Raw genomic sequence first — 16,788 nt, 5'->3', positions numbered from 1 at the left:
ACTTGCCCAGGGTCACACAGCTAGTAGGTGTTATGTGCCTGAGGTCAGATTTGAATTCAGTTCCTCCTGAATCCAGGGCTGGTGCTGTATCCACTGTGCCACCTAGCTGCCCTGATAATATATTTCTCACAGCTTTGGGTAGTAGAAGTATTCTTAACCAAACAAAGGACAGAGGCTAATTACAAAAGATAAGATAGATAACTTAAATTGCATGAAGTTGAAAAACTTCTGCATAAACAAGATTAACACACCTAGCATAAGAATGGAAGTGGTTGAATGGGAAAATAATTTTTTTGTATCAAATTTCTCTGATTTGGGTTTGGTGTCTAAGATAGGTAAACAAATAAACATGCACGTGTGTCTATGTGTGTATACATGTATACGCATACACACATGCACAAAAAGTCATTTCCCGATAGATAAGCAATCAAAGGATATGAACCATTTTCTTTTTTTTTATTTATTTGTTTTTAGTTTTCAACATTCACTTCTGTAAGATTTTGAGTTCTAATTTTTCTCCCCCTCCTTCCGCTCCCCTTTCACCAAGACAGGCGTGCAATCTGATATAGGCTATACATGTATAATCATAGTAAACATATTTCCGCATTAGTCATGTTATAAAGAAGAATTAGAACCAAAGGGAAAAACCATGAGAAAGAAGGAACAAAAAAAAAAGAAAGAATAATATGCTTCAATCTGCATTCAGACTCCATAGTTCTTTTTCTGGATGTGGATAGCCTTTTGGAATTGTCTTAGATCCTTGTATTGCAGTTAAGTCTAACAAAGTTGGTCATTGTACAATGTTGTTGTTACTGTGTACAATGTTCTCCTGGTTCTGCTTACTTCACTCGGCATCAGTTTATATAAAGTCTTTCCAGATTTTTCTGAAGTCTGCCTGCTCAGCATTTCTTATGGAACAATAGTATTTCATTACATTCATAGACCACAACCTGTTCAGCCATTCCCCAATTGATGGGCATCCCCTCAATTTCGAATTCTTGGCGATCACAGAAAGAGCAGCTATAAATATTTTTGTACGTGTGGGTCCTTTTCCCATTTTTATGATCTCTTTGGGATACAGAACTCGAAGTGGTATTGCTGGGTCAAAGGGTATGCACAGGTTTTTAGCCCTTTGGGTATAGTTTCACATTGCTCTCTAGAATGGTTGGATCGTTTCACAACTCCTCCAACAATGCATTAGTGTTCCAGTTTTCCCACATCTCCAACATTTATCATTTTCCTGTTTTGTCATGTTAGCCAATCTGATAGGTGTGATATGGTACCTCAGAGTTCTTTTAATTTGCGTTTCTCTAATCAATAGTGATTTAGAGCATTTTTTTCATGTGACTATAGATAACTTTAATTTCTTCATCTGAAAACTGCCTGTTCATATCTTTTGACCATTTATCAATTGAGGAATGACTTTATATGAACCATTTTCAAAAGAATTGCAAACTCTTTGCCACATGAAAGAATGCTCCAGAGCACTAATAATAAGAGAAGTACAAATCACACAACACACAAAAAAGGTAAATAAGGCCATGGGAATGATATATAAACTACATAATACACACCTCAATCATATGTAAAAGTATTCCCTTCCCTATGCTTTGATACTTCATTTTTTTTGACTAGTGAAATAGTAAACATTCCATCTAATCTTTTCACATGAGTCTTCTGCCATTATCTTTAGATTTAGGAGAAAAGAAAAGAATTGGAGTGAATAAGTCTGTTTTTATACTAGAATTAGAAAAGTAATATCTTCAGTATAAAATGAAAATGAAGTGTAGTTAGAGCCCAAGAAATTTTACACTAAAACAAATTTATTGTCATTGGATTATAAATTCAAAAATGGAAGTGAGTTTAAAGTTCATCTCATACAGCACCCACATTTTACAGATAAATTAGGAAAGTCATCCGTGAATGGTAGACATTAGAGATAGATATGCAAGTGATTGACCTAGTCAAAAATTCTATGAAGTCTTAAAAACTTTCAGCGTCAGGTTAGTGACTCTTAGTTTTTACAGTTTGGAAGCCAGCTATGATGGCATTATTTACATATGTGATCTTATTGGTTAACAAAAAAAATTCTGAATGAGTTTGGGTGGTAACCTAGATAACCAGTGAATGTATACTTCTTGATCACAAGATTGTCTTTACCCAGTCATAAGACATTGTTCTATGTCATAGAAGTGGGTTTGGCCCTTAACTTAGCAACCCAACCAAACATTCTTTCAGTTTGCTCTTGACCACAGGAACAAGTAGAGTAGACTATCTGTGGATTTGTTTTTTAGATTGGATTTTAAGTAATTTTTTTTCCCTGTTGCACTTCATCGGTTAAGAATGTGTGATGCTCAAGTATAAGAAGCAGAGCTATGAGCATTTAGGGAACAGTAGAATGAGTTTTCAAGGATTTAGTTATTTCATTCAAGCTGAAATGATTTACTTGCCTTTTTAATTGTGTGACTGCAGCATTTATCAATGCTGCTTTAGTAGTTTTGTTTGTAGATTAGGCTTTGATCTGTTAATATTCAGTCTGGTAAGTAGATTTTTTTTTTCTTCCTGGAATCCATTGTGGCAGAACTTGCCAGAATTGGAAGACTGTTGAATTTTTTATTTGAACTGCATTCCGTCTTAAAGGGTCATTTACTAGGATCATATGTCTGCCTGGTAAGGGTGTTTTTTTTTTTTTTTAAGTGCTCCTATTAATCTTTCTACTGCCTTGGTGCTTGGGTGTTAGAAATGACCAGTTCTAGTTCCAAGATTTAGTAGAAAGAGAACTGGCTAGGAGTTAGGAGATCATGGGTTCTCTACATGGTTCTTTCACTAAGATGGGTGACCTTGGGCAGGGTCATTTAATTGCTCTGGGTATATCAGCTGTCTCAACTTAAAAATGAGAGGGCCAGACTTAAGATGATCTCGACCCAAGATCTCTTCTAGCCCCTGAAGGTGTGGAAACAGGAGAAAGAAGGACAAGAACCTGAAACCAGAATAATTGGAACGTAAATTATGTGAAGGGGAGTAGCTTAAGAGTCTGCCAGACAAAGCCTTGCCAGAAGTGAAACCCAAGTTTGATGTCTCCCACCTCTCACTTAGATCATCCCTCCCTAATTTCTTCATCATTATATTCATTTATTAAGCACTTGCTGTGTGCAAGATGGTGTGCGCGTGCACGTGAGCCAGGCTGCTAGGGTTAAAAAGACAAATGTGTTGCATACCTTGCTCTGAAGAAGCAAGGAAATGTTAGATATACACACTCACACACACAAAAACTGACACGAGAGAGAGGGAAAGAAGTAAAGAGGTCCAGGTAAAGTGCAGTGAGAGTTTGAAAAGGGAAAGTGTACTTTCACCTGGGGAGGTCAGGTAAGGCTTCCTTCCCAAAAGAGCAGGCAACTCTAAATTGGGCCTTGGAGATGGGGAGGTACTTCAGTAGATGATGATTGGACGTCCACTCCAGGTGTGGGGGCTGGCTAACAGCGTGAGCTAGGAGAAAAAGAGCGGAGGACAAAGTGTAGGTCAGTTTGACCAGAATGTAGGGCACATGAAGGGGGAATAGTATGAGAAAAACCTGTTAGAGCTAGATCATGCACCACATAGTTTGGACTTTGCATATATTCCTTTCCCAAGGCATTTAACCCTGTGTAACCTGAAAACTTTCCTCTTAGCCCAATCAGAAACTTACGAGTAACCTCTACAAAGGTCTGGAAGCTTCCCACGTTTTGGATATAGTACTCCTTGTGGAGCCTGCACGTTAAGTCCAGCCTTTATTGGAATGTTTGTTTTCCTATTAGTACAGATTATTTGGTCATTTTGTAATGTCTGCAAATTTGTGGTGCCACAATTCAATTCTAATTTAATTTTTTTTTCAATAAATGAGATCGGGGTGATTGTTACATCATACTTTTCCCAAACCTACCTTTTCAACCAAAGCTCTCAATATTCCTATATCTTCTGCTTAATAGAGAAGGATTTGTGTGGGATGGTCATTTTTGAGTAACAATACTAAACTGTGACATTAGAAGTGAATGTTTTGTGATTTGTTTACTTCCCATCTCCTAATAATTTGTTTGTTTAACTGCTGCGTGACATTGAAGACATTCAGTGGAGGCTGTTGGCATATAAAAGTTTCTGGAGAGACTGATAGATCTTTGCAGATAACTGGTTACCGGGGTAACTAGGCTTTTCAGTTGGTAGTTGCAGGAAGAAGAAAGTGAGAACAAGATGGTATCACAGGACTGCCCAAATTTTGTGAGTTTGAGAGGTGTTGTTTCTTAGTGTGGATTTATGTCTGAATTCACAAATTCTTTAAGTATAGAAGTTCATAATGTTAATTTAATCATCACATAATAAACTTCAAGGTTCCATTTTTGGGGGACATATTTAGCTACCTACTAGAAGGTTTTTTTATTGACCTACATGGGATAATAGCCTAGAGAGACAGGCATTATTTCATTTGGCACTCTATTGAGAGAGGCAAAGACTAGTGTGAACAAGATGGTACGAAAATTCATTGTCTAGCAGAACAAAGGATTAGTTTTCCTGTGGGAGACTTTCAGTTTTTGAGAAGAGCTAGCAAGGAAATCTCTCTTACCTTATATCAAGTATTTTCATAAGTCCCCAAGGCCAGAATACTTTTTTCCTCAGACAGAGTAGAATTGGTAGTGGTGGGATTTAGCAATCAGACATTGGAACTGGTCACCGAAACTATTTTATTAATAGAATTTACTTTAATCTCATGGAATTATGTTGAAACTTTACTGTAACGCTTAACTTGTGTGGAGTCCATGCTAAGAGACTATTTTTTATTGGTAATAATACTATGTGATGTTTTTGCAACTAAACTCAATCCGATAGTGTTTCAGGACAGCCTTACAACCCAGTTTCCCTCCTTATGGAGTAATGTTATAGTTTGCTTTTTTCAGACATATTGATAAAATGATCATTTGGGTGTTCAGAATATATGTTCTCTGAACCTCTAAAGGAAATAATTTTTAAAATATTATAAAACTCCACTTGAGAGAGAATTCCATTGTATTGTTAGGACTTATTTAAAGAGAAATCTCTCGAAACCAGATCATCATGAAAACAAGACCTGGTTAGGCCAAGGGAAGAAGTCGATCAGCCTGTGTGGTGGTCATGAACTATATCTCCAAATGCTTGCTGGGATGAATTTCTACCCGTATTTATAAAAGTGTCACGTCATATGTTCATTTAACGTGTGCAAATTTAAAATTTCTGAGCAAAAAGAGAGAAGAATATCAAATTAAGTAGTTCCAGTAATTTTGTGAATCTCTAGTTCTCTCAGTCAGTCTTGGTACTTTGGTGCCTCTTTATAGGATGAATACCTCGCTGTGGCAGGGTGTGAATCTAGAATCTTTTTGTCATCATACTACAGATGAGCCACCCATTTTTACTTTGGATTGTAGAGTTAATAAGGCCACTTCAGTTGGCCTTCCTAGCATTCCTTGAGGTCAACTAAAATGCTCCAATAGTGTTTCCTTTGACGAACTTACGTCCTCCCTTGCATGACAAAATAGGAAGAAATAGTTAATGTGGTAATAAACTCATCCTGTAATATAATCACACTTATATTTGAATACTTTTCAAAAGTATTTTTCCCTAATCATTTTTCCTCCAGTCTAATTATTTTTGTAGATGTCCTGCTTTTCTCCTTGTTAATATCTTAGATCGGTGTAGTGAAAAATAATGTTTATATTTAATTATTTCCATATCAGTTATCATAGATTCATATATTCATCTGCTCTCTGATCTAGATTTCCTTCTCTTAAAGGGACCTCTAGCCTTTTTCCAGCAATAACTGTTTAAAGCTCAATCAATCAAGAGGCATTTTTAAAATACTTTCTGTGGTAAGTACTATGGATACAAATAAAAAACAAAAACATTTCCTTCCCTCAAGAAGCTTATAATCCAATGGCAGACATGCTGTGTATACAAGATACATACAGAGTAGATGGGAAGTAACCTTAGGGAAAGCAGTAACTGAGAAGACTGGAAGAAGGCCTTCTGCAGGAGGTGTTGGCAAGTGAGCTGGGGCTTGAAGGAAACCAGATTCTAAGAGGCAGAGGTTGGAAGAGGGGGAAAAGAGGAGAGAGAAAGAGGGGAAGACAGGGAAAGGGAGAAAAAGGGAGAGGGAGAGAGGATGCATTTGGGATCCAGGCTTTTGGGATAACCAGCGCAAAGGCACAGAGATAGATAGGAAATGTATGTGATAACAGCAAATTGGCCAGTAGTTATTGGAGTAGACAGAGGGGAGGAATGTGTTAAAAGACTAGAAAGACAAATTGGCAAAGATGACAAAAGATGGGAACAGTCAGTGTTGGAAGAGTTATGGAAAAACAGGCATACTGTTTGTTGTTGTTGGAGCTGTGAATCAATACGACCCATTTTGGAAAGAATTTTGGAATTAGATAAAGTGACTAAAATGTTTATGCTCTTTGACCCAGAAATATTAGGCCTTTACCCCAAGGAGAGGTCATAGATAAGAAAGCTCATATATACTCTAAAATATTTTTAGCAGCACTTTTTGAAGCAGAAAGAGCTGGAAACAAAGTTGAAGTCCTTCAGTTGGGAAATAGTTAACAAATTGTAGTACATGAATATAATGGAATGTTACTATGCTGTAAGAAACAAGAAATATGATGAATACAGAGAAGCATGGAAAAACATGAACTAGTGCAGATTAAAGTAATCAGAGCTAAGAAAACAATATACTGAGTGAGTATACCTATTCAAATTCAAAGAAAAATAATCAAAAGTTAATGCTGCAAAATTTCAAAAAACAGTTATGGCCCCAAAGAAGAGATATAAGAAGATGCTCCACTCCACTCTTTTGTAGAGGTGTGAGGTTCATGGGTGTGGAACATTACATTGCATACTTTTTTGATGTATTTATCAGTTTTGCTAATGTTTTTCTCTTCCTCTTTTTCATTTTTTTTTCATTAAAAATATTGTTATATGAGACCATCCCCTGGGAGATGGAAATGGGCAGGGGAGAGATGGTGGAAAGAAATTTAGCCAATGTAACAAAAGCTTTCAATAAAAATGTTTTAAAAAATGAAAGCAGTGAAACCCCTACAGGACAGTTGAGAAGGTCTAGGTGTATTTGTATACCTATTCCATAGTCTCTACTTTTAATATCTTAGGGAGATAGTCCTACCTTTTCTTTCCTCCCCCCCAGGCTGTGCTAGGATATTTCTTTTCATTTGCTTTTTAGTGAGGCAGTTGGGGTTAAGTGGCTTGCCCAGGGTCACATAGCTAGTAAGTGTCTGAGGCTGGATTTGAACTCAGGTTTTCCTGACTCCAAGGCGGAGCTCTATCCACTGTGCCACCTAGCTGCCCCTTTAGGATATTTCATAATATAGAAATCCACATTTTAAAAGGGGGAGTAGGACTGGAAAGATAGCAAAGATAGAATTGATAGCATAGGAAAGGGCCAGGTTGTAAAGAATTTTAAGTACCAAACAGAAGACCTTATATTTGATCCAAAAGAGGAGGCAGAATGTTACAGTGGAAAGAATACTGGATTTGTAGTCAAAGGGCCTAGGTTCAAATTCTGCCTCTGACATGTACTACCTTGTATGACCTTTGGTAAGTAACTGAACCTTAGTTTCTTTCTCTGGAAAATGGAGTTTCAAACATCCCATTGAGCTCTTGATCTGTGATACTAATAAGGAAATATTGGAGTTTGAGTAGAACATGATCAGATTATGCTTCAGGAAAATCACTGGCAGCTGTTTGGAGCATGGATTTGATTAGGGAAAGACTAAAACATGGAATCCAATTAAATGGCTACTTTAGTAGGACAGATGATTAAGCTCTGAATTGGGGGTAGGGAGTGGCTGTGAATAGAAAGAATGGGAGAAGGGGATGTATTTATTCAAAAGATGTAGAAAGAGAAGTTACAGAACTTGCCAATTGATAGGATATGTGGGTTGGGTAGGACTAAGGTATTAAGAATGACACTAACTTTTATGAAATTGGATGAGTAGAAGGATATTGGTGACTTCGACAGACATGGAGAAATTGGGAGAAAGGAAAAATAATGAATTGCAGTCATGTTGATATTGAAATACCTGTGGAATATCCAGTTGTCAAGTAGGCAGTTGGTAATGTGGAAATGGAGCTCAGAAGAGAGAGTAGAGCTGGATAAATTGATCTAAGAATCATCTGCCTAGAGAAATAATTGAACTGGTGGGAAATGATGAAGTCATTGAATGAGAAGATATAGAAAGAAAAGGAAAGAGGACCTAGAACAGAGGTTTGGGAAATATTCACAGATATTATCACATATGAAGATCTAGCAGAGGAGACTGAGGAAAAGTCAGATAGGTAGAAGGAGAACCAAGAGAGAATAGTCTTGAAAACCCAGAGAGGCAAGAGTATCCTGGAGAAAGTGGTCAACAGTGTCAAAAGGTACAGATAGATGAGAAAAAGCCATTACATTTGGCAATTCAGTGATCATTGATAATTTTGGAAAGCCTGGTTTCAGTTCAGTGATGAAGTTTGGAAGAGAGTTTAGATGAGGGTGGAAAATGAAAAGACAGACTGAGATAAATGTTTTTTTTTTCAAGATTAACTGATTGAACCTCTAAGGAGATTTTCCTGCAACTCAGGTCTTATCATGTCACCCCCTGCTGAATAAATTCCAGTGGCTCCTTGTTGCCTCCAGAATCTAATTAAAAATGCTCTGCTTACCATTCAAAGACTTTCAAGACATAACTCCGTCCTAGCTTTCCAGTCTTATAGCTTACTCTCCAACCGGCACTCTTCTTTCCTGACTGACACTGACTTCCTGACTATTCCACAAGATACTTCATCTCTGAGCCCCAGACTTGTTCTCTGGTTTTTCTCCATACCTGGAAAGCTCTCCCTCTTCCACTCTTGATTACTGATCTCCCTAGCTTCCTTTAAGTTTCAACTAAAATACCTTCTTTTATAAGAAGTCTTTCCCAACCCATTTTAATTCTAGTGCCTTCTCTCCGTTAATTATTTCCTATTTATTCTGTATGTGGCTTGCTTTGTATATATTTATTTGCATGATATCTCCCTCATTAGATTGTAAGCTCCTTGAGGACAGGGACTGTCTTTTGACACTCTTTATAGCCACAGCACTTTAGTACAGTATCTGGCACATAGTAGGTGTTTAATAAACATTTAGTGATTAAGAAGAGAGATGAAATGATAGCTAGTGGGCTGCTATGATCTAATTAAGTTTTGTTTTTATGATGGAAGAGACTTGGGCATATTTGTAGGCAGTGCAGGAGTAATCAGTAGTTAAGGAAAAATTGAAGATTAGAGTGTGGTTATACTACATAAATTATTTGAAGTATTTTCTCTTTAAAATTATTTTTAAATGTAAATTTTATTGATGTCTTTTGTTTTTAAATCAGTAACATTTTCCACTGTATCCCTCTCCCCACTTCCTCTCAGAGAACCATCCCTTAGAATAAGGAATAAAAAGGAAAAAGAAAGAAAAAGTTCCCCCAAATCAACTTATTTTAAAAGTCTGATGTGTACAGTGACTTACATGATGGAGCCTCTCACTTCTATGAAGTGGAGGAAATGAGGAGATATCTTTTCATGTATCTTCTTCAACCAACCTGAGCAATTTCTAAGGGTAGTTTTTGGCTATAGATTATTTTTACCTTCTGTGCTGACTATAGAGTATACATCCCAGCTCTTATACTCCAAGACAGGACTTTCTTATCTTTTCAGCCCAGGCTCTACCTGTGTTAAAACAAAGCAAAAAACATCATCTTTCTTCCGAATCAGCTCCCTGTTCTTGACTTCATTCTTTCTCTGGTAATAGAGTTTGGTCATCTGAGATGTAAACCTTTGCTTCTATTAACCATATCCACTTGGCCACCAGAGTTTTTTGGATGTTCCTTTGAAGTGTCCCTTGAATCCATGCCCACTCCACTACCCTTATTTTAAAATGCCTAGACTTCTTGTCCATAAGCCCTTAATTTACTAGTCTCTCTTGCATTTGATCCTTATTTCCTCTAAATGTATTCTAAGTCAAAATATATCAAGTATCTGTGATTTTGTTGTGTAGGAATTCTTGCCACTATCTAATTTGGAGTATAGATGGGTTGAATAGATGAGGATGATGGAAGGAGGTCCCATATTTACCAGCTCTTCTATAACTTACTTGATAAGTTTTAGCCACTGCCAGAAGAGGGACTTTTCTCACCAGCTCCGTTAAAGCACTTTGCTAAATGTTGATGGGAATTAAAAAGATTAGGACCCGAAAATTGAGTAGAGAATATAACACATACACAAATAACTTGAACACAATATAGGAGGTAAAAGGTTACTCACCTGCTCAAAAACTTTCAACTTCTTTTCTTGGCCTCCCTCTTCTCAGATCCAAATTCTGTAAACTCCTAAGGCCCTCTGTCTCCTTTCCAACTTTATCTCTCTTTTTTCACCCCTATGTTCTAGCTGACCTATTCTCCCATTGTTCTTTAAAGATGGCTTGTGCAGTTCACACCTTTGCTCATACCCTTCTTCCTAAGTAGAATCCATAGACTAGCTGGAGAGATGCAATCAATCAATCAATCAACAGGCATTATAAAGCAGTTACTTCAGCCTAGCCAGGTGCTAATTAGTTCCCAGGGTATAAGAAGACAGATTGAAATAGCTCTTGCCATCAAAGAGCTTACATTCTGTTGGGGGAAACCAGCAGGACACATCCAGGCAATGTACACAAATATATACCAAAGACTTGATAGTTTGGAGGAGGAGGCAATAGCAGTCAAGAGGATTAGGAAAGGTCTCATTTAGAAGATGTTCATGGGTCATCTAGGCCAACCCATACTTGAACAGGAATTGCTTTTTCTTTGTATCTCCAAGTCTTAGTGTCAGACAAATACTGCTTAACATGCTTATTGATGTATTGATTATAGCATCCCTGACAAATGGTCATTTAACCTCCACTTGAAGATTTCCAGTGAGCCCTCACTCTCTATCAGTTCAAGATACTTCTAATAGATAGGAAGTTTCTGTTGTGGTGGTGGTGGTTATTGTTGTTGTTATTACTATATGTAGCATAAATCTGCCTCTAACTTCCCTATCTAACTTCCCTATCCCTAACTGTCCCTAACTTCCCTTTCTTTGCCCTATGGGGTCAGACAAAGCAAATTGACTGGAATTGAGTCATTTCCTCTTCTCTGTTAACTTCCACTCCTACCTTCTACCTTCACAATGTATGTATATATGTATCTATCTCTCCTTCCTTGCCTTCTCCCCCCCAAACTCTCCTGCCCACTTTTTTCCCCCACTGCTAGTGCCTTCCCTCTGAAATGACCTTCCAGTTACTCTTCATATATCTTGTATGTTCAGTTTTTTGCATGTCATCTCTCTTATTAGAAGGTGAGCTCTTTGAGGGCTGGGACCATGTTTTTGCCTTCCCTGGCTTCAAGTCCCAACAAAAATTCTTTTTTATAGGAAGTTTTTCCCAACCCCTTTTAATTCTAGTGCTTTCCCTCTGTTAATTATTTACTATTTATCCTATATATAGCTTGCATTGTATATGTTTACTTGCATGTTTTCACCTTCATTAGATTGTAAGCATGTTGAGAACAGGGTCTGTCTTTGGCCTCTTTTTGTATCCCCAGTGTACTTGACTTGGTCCCTGGTATATGTTAGGTACTTACTAAATGTTGATTGATTGATTAGTTACCTTTTTTTTTTCTGTCCCCAGGGATTAGCATAGTGCCTGGCATATTATAAATACCTTGTAAATGTTTGTTGATCAAAATTTGAAAAAATGTTAAAATTGTTTTTATGTGTAATTGGGAAAAATATTAAATTGAAAAAAAATGCTTGTTGACTGATTGCGTAGGTGGTAGAAGGAATGTTCTCTCCAGAAATTATATATTCCACAGGACCCTGCACACAGTGGAAAATCATTAAATATTTGTTGGTAGCAATTAAAATGATGTTATTATGGGTCCTACGAAAAAGGAACAGGTAATTGGAAAATAGAATGGAAGAAGGCCTGCTAGCATTTTAAAAATTCAATTTAATTAATCAAATATTAAGAACCTACTAAGTGCCACACTGAAAAGAAAAGATGAAATAAACAAAATAGACCCTACTCTTAAGGAGCTTACCATATACCAAATATGGAGTAAATATGAAGGAATAACACTTTACACTAATAATTATAATACATATCAATACAATGACAGTACATAAAGAAGATCAATACAAAGAAGAAATGCAAAGTGCTCTAAGAAATTTGAGCAGGAATGATTCCTTCTAATTGGGGCATCTGCTTCTTGTGTCTCTGCATATTCTGTTATTAGATTTGTAAACTGTATGATAAATCCCTGTATTACTTCATATTTTTTATATTGATGCTTATCATCCTAGCAGGTTTTTTTTTTTTTTTTTTTTTTTTTTTGGTTAACCTCATCAAGTAAAGACTGATCCCAACTGTGTAGTAGGATTCTGGGGATAGTGCTGAAAAGGGACCACTGAAGTCATCTAGTCTGAGAAGGTTGTTACCAAAATAATATAATGTCTTTATTAATATACATACAATACAGGGGACCCAGTTAATATTCTAAAAATTTGAGCATGGTGTATAAGATGGAGAGTCACAGGGCCTGGGTTCTATCCCTGGCGCTACTCTTGTTATGTGAACTTGAGTAAGTCACTTTCTATAAAGGTTCAATTTCTTTTAATGGAATGAAAGCTCCTTGAAGTCAGGGGATGACTGTTGTGTCTTTGACTTTGCATTCTCAGTTTCTCACATAGTGTCTAGCACACAGTAGGCACTTAACAAATGCTTCTTGATTGATTTATCTGTAAAATGAAGGCATTAGACTAGATGATTTCTAAGGTTCCTTCGAGTTCTAATGCTATTCTATGTTTGAACTGTTTCAATCAGTAAAGGTCTATTTTTGAACTGAAATATGACAGTTATATAATTTAGAGGCTTGAATGACTTAGAGCCTATCTAAGCACATAGTTAACTTCAGTCGTTTGTGTTGTAATTATTAACTGATATGGACGGTGTGAAAAACATTAAAGTACTTGATCTCTCTGTAATTGACAGAATGGCTGATCACTAATTTGCGTATTGACTTCACTCTGAATACCATGAAGAGGCAAACTAAATAGGGCAGATATTAGTTTAGTTGATTGAATGTATTTTCAGTGAATTAAAGTCCACACGAGAACAGCGGCAGCACATAAGTTTCTTCAGAACCTTTCTGTAGAAAATACTCATCAAAAGGGGAGAGAACACCTAGTAGTTCTGATAAGAACATAAGCATTTCCATACTAAAGCCACCCCCTGGATCAGGCCAAATACTTCTAAGATCATATTATCATAGCACTAAAAGACATCATGATTTCCTTCCTGAAACAGATGTTCCTTTAATAACTCATTATGGAGTTTTCAAATAGTGATTTATCTAAGCCTATTTTTGAATCTGTGTCTATTTTCAGTTAGGCTCACCTTTTGTGGGAATATTTCCTTCTGTGGAAGTTTAGTACCTGTTGAGTTGAAGTGGTACATTTTTCTTTTTTTTTCTTCTAAATTTAACTTATTCTGCTTTCTAGAATTGCCTCCTAGTGATTCCTGATATATTGGGATTTAGTTAATCTGTTATTGCTTAGCCCAAGGGTGGGGAACCTTCGTCCTTGAGGCCACATGTGACCTTCTAGATCCTAGGATGCAGCCTTTTGACCAAGTCCAAGTTTTACAGAACAAATCCTTTTATTAAGGGAATTTGTTCTGTGAAGTTTGGATTCAGTCAAAAGACTGCACTTGAGGACCTAGAGGGAAGATACGGCTTCAGGGCCACAGGTTTCTCAGCCCTGGCTTAGCCTGTCATCACCATTTCTGATTCTTAGATTGTACCCTAGCTTCTCTTCATAACTAAAAGTGCCTGATTTCTTTAGTTTTTCCCCCCATTTTGCATCTTCCTGTCACCTCTCCCATTCTGCTGACCACTGGATCACTTAAATTTGTTTTTCTGTTTTTTGTGTGTTATGGTGACCCAAATTGCATATATTCCTAGTATGATTTGTATGTGGGTAGTAGAATATTTATTTTGTTTCTAGTATCCTTCCTGGTGATGCTTTTTTTTTATTTAGTTTATTTGATTTCAGCAGCACATTGCTCATATCTTCAGGAGCCAATCTCTCTCCCCTTTCTGGTTGTCCCTTTCTTGTATTGTAATTTGATAACACTTGGAGCCCCATAATCTTTCAACTATAGTCCAGTTTAGTTTTTCCTTACATGCATTACCTTAGGTTTGCCCGTACAGAATGTTTTCTCTCACTATTCTACTTAAATTCTCATACCTTAAGGAGGTAACATGATATGGAAATAGCACTGAATTGAGAGTTAAGAGGTCTAATCCTGTTTTGGCCCCTAATTAGTTCTGTGACCTTTGGACAAGTCAGCTTCAAATCCTTCTTTGCTTCTTAATATTTGTGGGACCTTCAATCACTTAGCCTCTCTGAGTCTGTTTCCTAATGTATAAAATGAAAGGGACTGGATTAAATTTTCTCTAAAGTCCTTTTTAATTCCACTGCCTTATGAAATCACATCACTTCTCTGGGGCAACTTCCTCATTTGTAAAATGAAGGAATTAGACTAGATGATCTCCAAGGCCCCTTCTGGTGTTGAAATTTTATGCTTCTTTGAGTTCAGAAGAGGAAGAGATCTCTTTGGGCTAGGGTGGTCAGAGGAGGTTTCCTGGAAGAGGAGCAGGTGGCCTTTTTGGTAGGAAGAACAATGTGAACAAAGGTGAAAAATCGAAAGGCATCTTTTGAGTACAGCTTCACCAAAGAATAATGGAAGATAAGATGGAAAGAGGCCAGATCTTGGAGGACCTCAACGGGAATTTAAGGAGTTTTGGACTTTGTTGAAGGCTTTTGAGGAGGTAAATGACCTGAAATAATTTCTTCCTTCTAGGAACTCAGTTTCTTCATCAGAAAAGTTAGGTGACTATCTCGTATCCTTCCAACTCCAGAAACTCATAATTGTTCCTGTATATAGTTTTTCTTATCAGGTTGGTGTTTGGTTATCTAGAACTACTGAGTGTCACCTGCAGACTTAGAGAATTCGTAGTGAACCTAAATTATTCATAAATATGTTAAATAAAATTGGTCTCTATGAGTCCCTACTAGTCATATGTCTCTATCTAAAGAAGTAATTCTTTCTTATTCTTTCTTTTTAAGGCAGATCCTTCTTTTATACTTCATGGATCTCTGATTCCAATTAAGTGGTTGCTCCCTGCAATGATGCTATTCGAAACCCAGCATTGCTGTCACATCCAGAGTGTCTCTTGTCTAGCTGTAAAGTGTTTACCTAGTAGGTGTTAGGCAGTCTTCCTCTAGTAGGATCTCTTCACATTGTGGCTGTGCGTTTTCTATCTATTGATTATCCCTTGCTGTCACTATTATGTGGCTAGCCCACTTTCTTTTCTGACCTTGTATCTCTTGCTAACATCTTTTACTTAGCTTGTTCTTTATTGGAAATGTTACAGCCTACTCATGCCCATTTATGTATCCCTCCATTCCCCTTTAGATGACCTTCTTAATTCTTTGGAGACTAATATTTGGTGACTTAAAGTCACAGAACATTAGTAGAAGAATATTATTGTTAAAAAAGATGGGCCTGTGTTTGAAGCAGGCATTTGGGGTCATTAAAAAGCACTGAAAAATTTCCCAAAGTCAATCCATCCCGAGGGCATCCTTGATGAAAGTATGAGAAACAAACAAGCAGGATTTTTTTATTGCAAAGGCTACATCTTTGTAGTCACAGAGTTGACCAAAAGGAGTAGAGACTTCAAGATGCCACTGTATTTATTATCTTTACTGAAAAAGCATTTGAGTCTCCAAGTTTTCTCCCATGCATATGCAAAACCATACAAAATTCTTTGAAATACATAACAAAGATTTTGTTGGAGATGATGATTAACATAAATTTAGGCATAAGACAGGAGATACATGTTTTCCAAGGGTGGTGGCTACCATGATGGTATAGATGTCTAACGAAGAGGCCAAATGATGAAGGGTTTCCTTATGGATGGTAAAGACTTCAAGGTGCTCCTGTTTGGAGAAAGCTTTGTTCAAGCCTCAGAAAATTGTGGGGCTTCTTAAATAGAGGCTCAGAAGAGTTCAACCTAACTATATATGTAGGAAAAGCCAAGTGGATGATGAGTGCCTGCTGTCCAGGCTATAATAAGAAGGTAAATGGACACCCATAGAATTGATCCATCAATATATGTCTTAATCAGATACTGTTCATGGACAATGAATAATGAGCCCAGAATTGAATTAGGAGAGTCATATTTCTATTGGATAAGTTGTCTCCAACCCATTTTCATATTGAATCAGTCTTTAAAGTGATAGATGAAAAGCTATATGTATCTTAGGGTGTGCAGTGATTTATTTCACAGCACAGAATATGGAAAAGATTCTACAGACCTGGACGTGGCAAAGTATTAAGGAAGAAAAGAGACCTCACCTGTCCGAATTGAAGATTTTGGCAAGATTAAAAATGGTCTTGATGGAGAGCTAATTATATGAAAAATAGTAAAAGGATGACTGGAAGTATGACCAGTGGAATTATGGTTTGTTTTGCCATTATTATCATTCATACAAAAATATGGTCATGGTGAGTTCTGTTTGTTTTTGCTTTGGATTCTCAACACTGAGTCACTGAGATCTGTCAGGAGGCAGTTTTCACTTGATATGGCCCACTCTGCTTCTACAACTAGTGGGTTGGGTTAGTTT

Source organism: Vombatus ursinus, unplaced genomic scaffold (assembly GCF_900497805.2).
Source record: "Vombatus ursinus unplaced genomic scaffold, bare-nosed wombat genome assembly UNPS02014801.1, whole genome shotgun sequence".
Lineage (NCBI taxonomy): Eukaryota > Metazoa > Chordata > Mammalia > Diprotodontia > Vombatidae > Vombatus > Vombatus ursinus.
The sequence above is the reverse complement of the archived record's forward strand: the minus strand, read 5'-3'. Positions refer to the sequence as shown.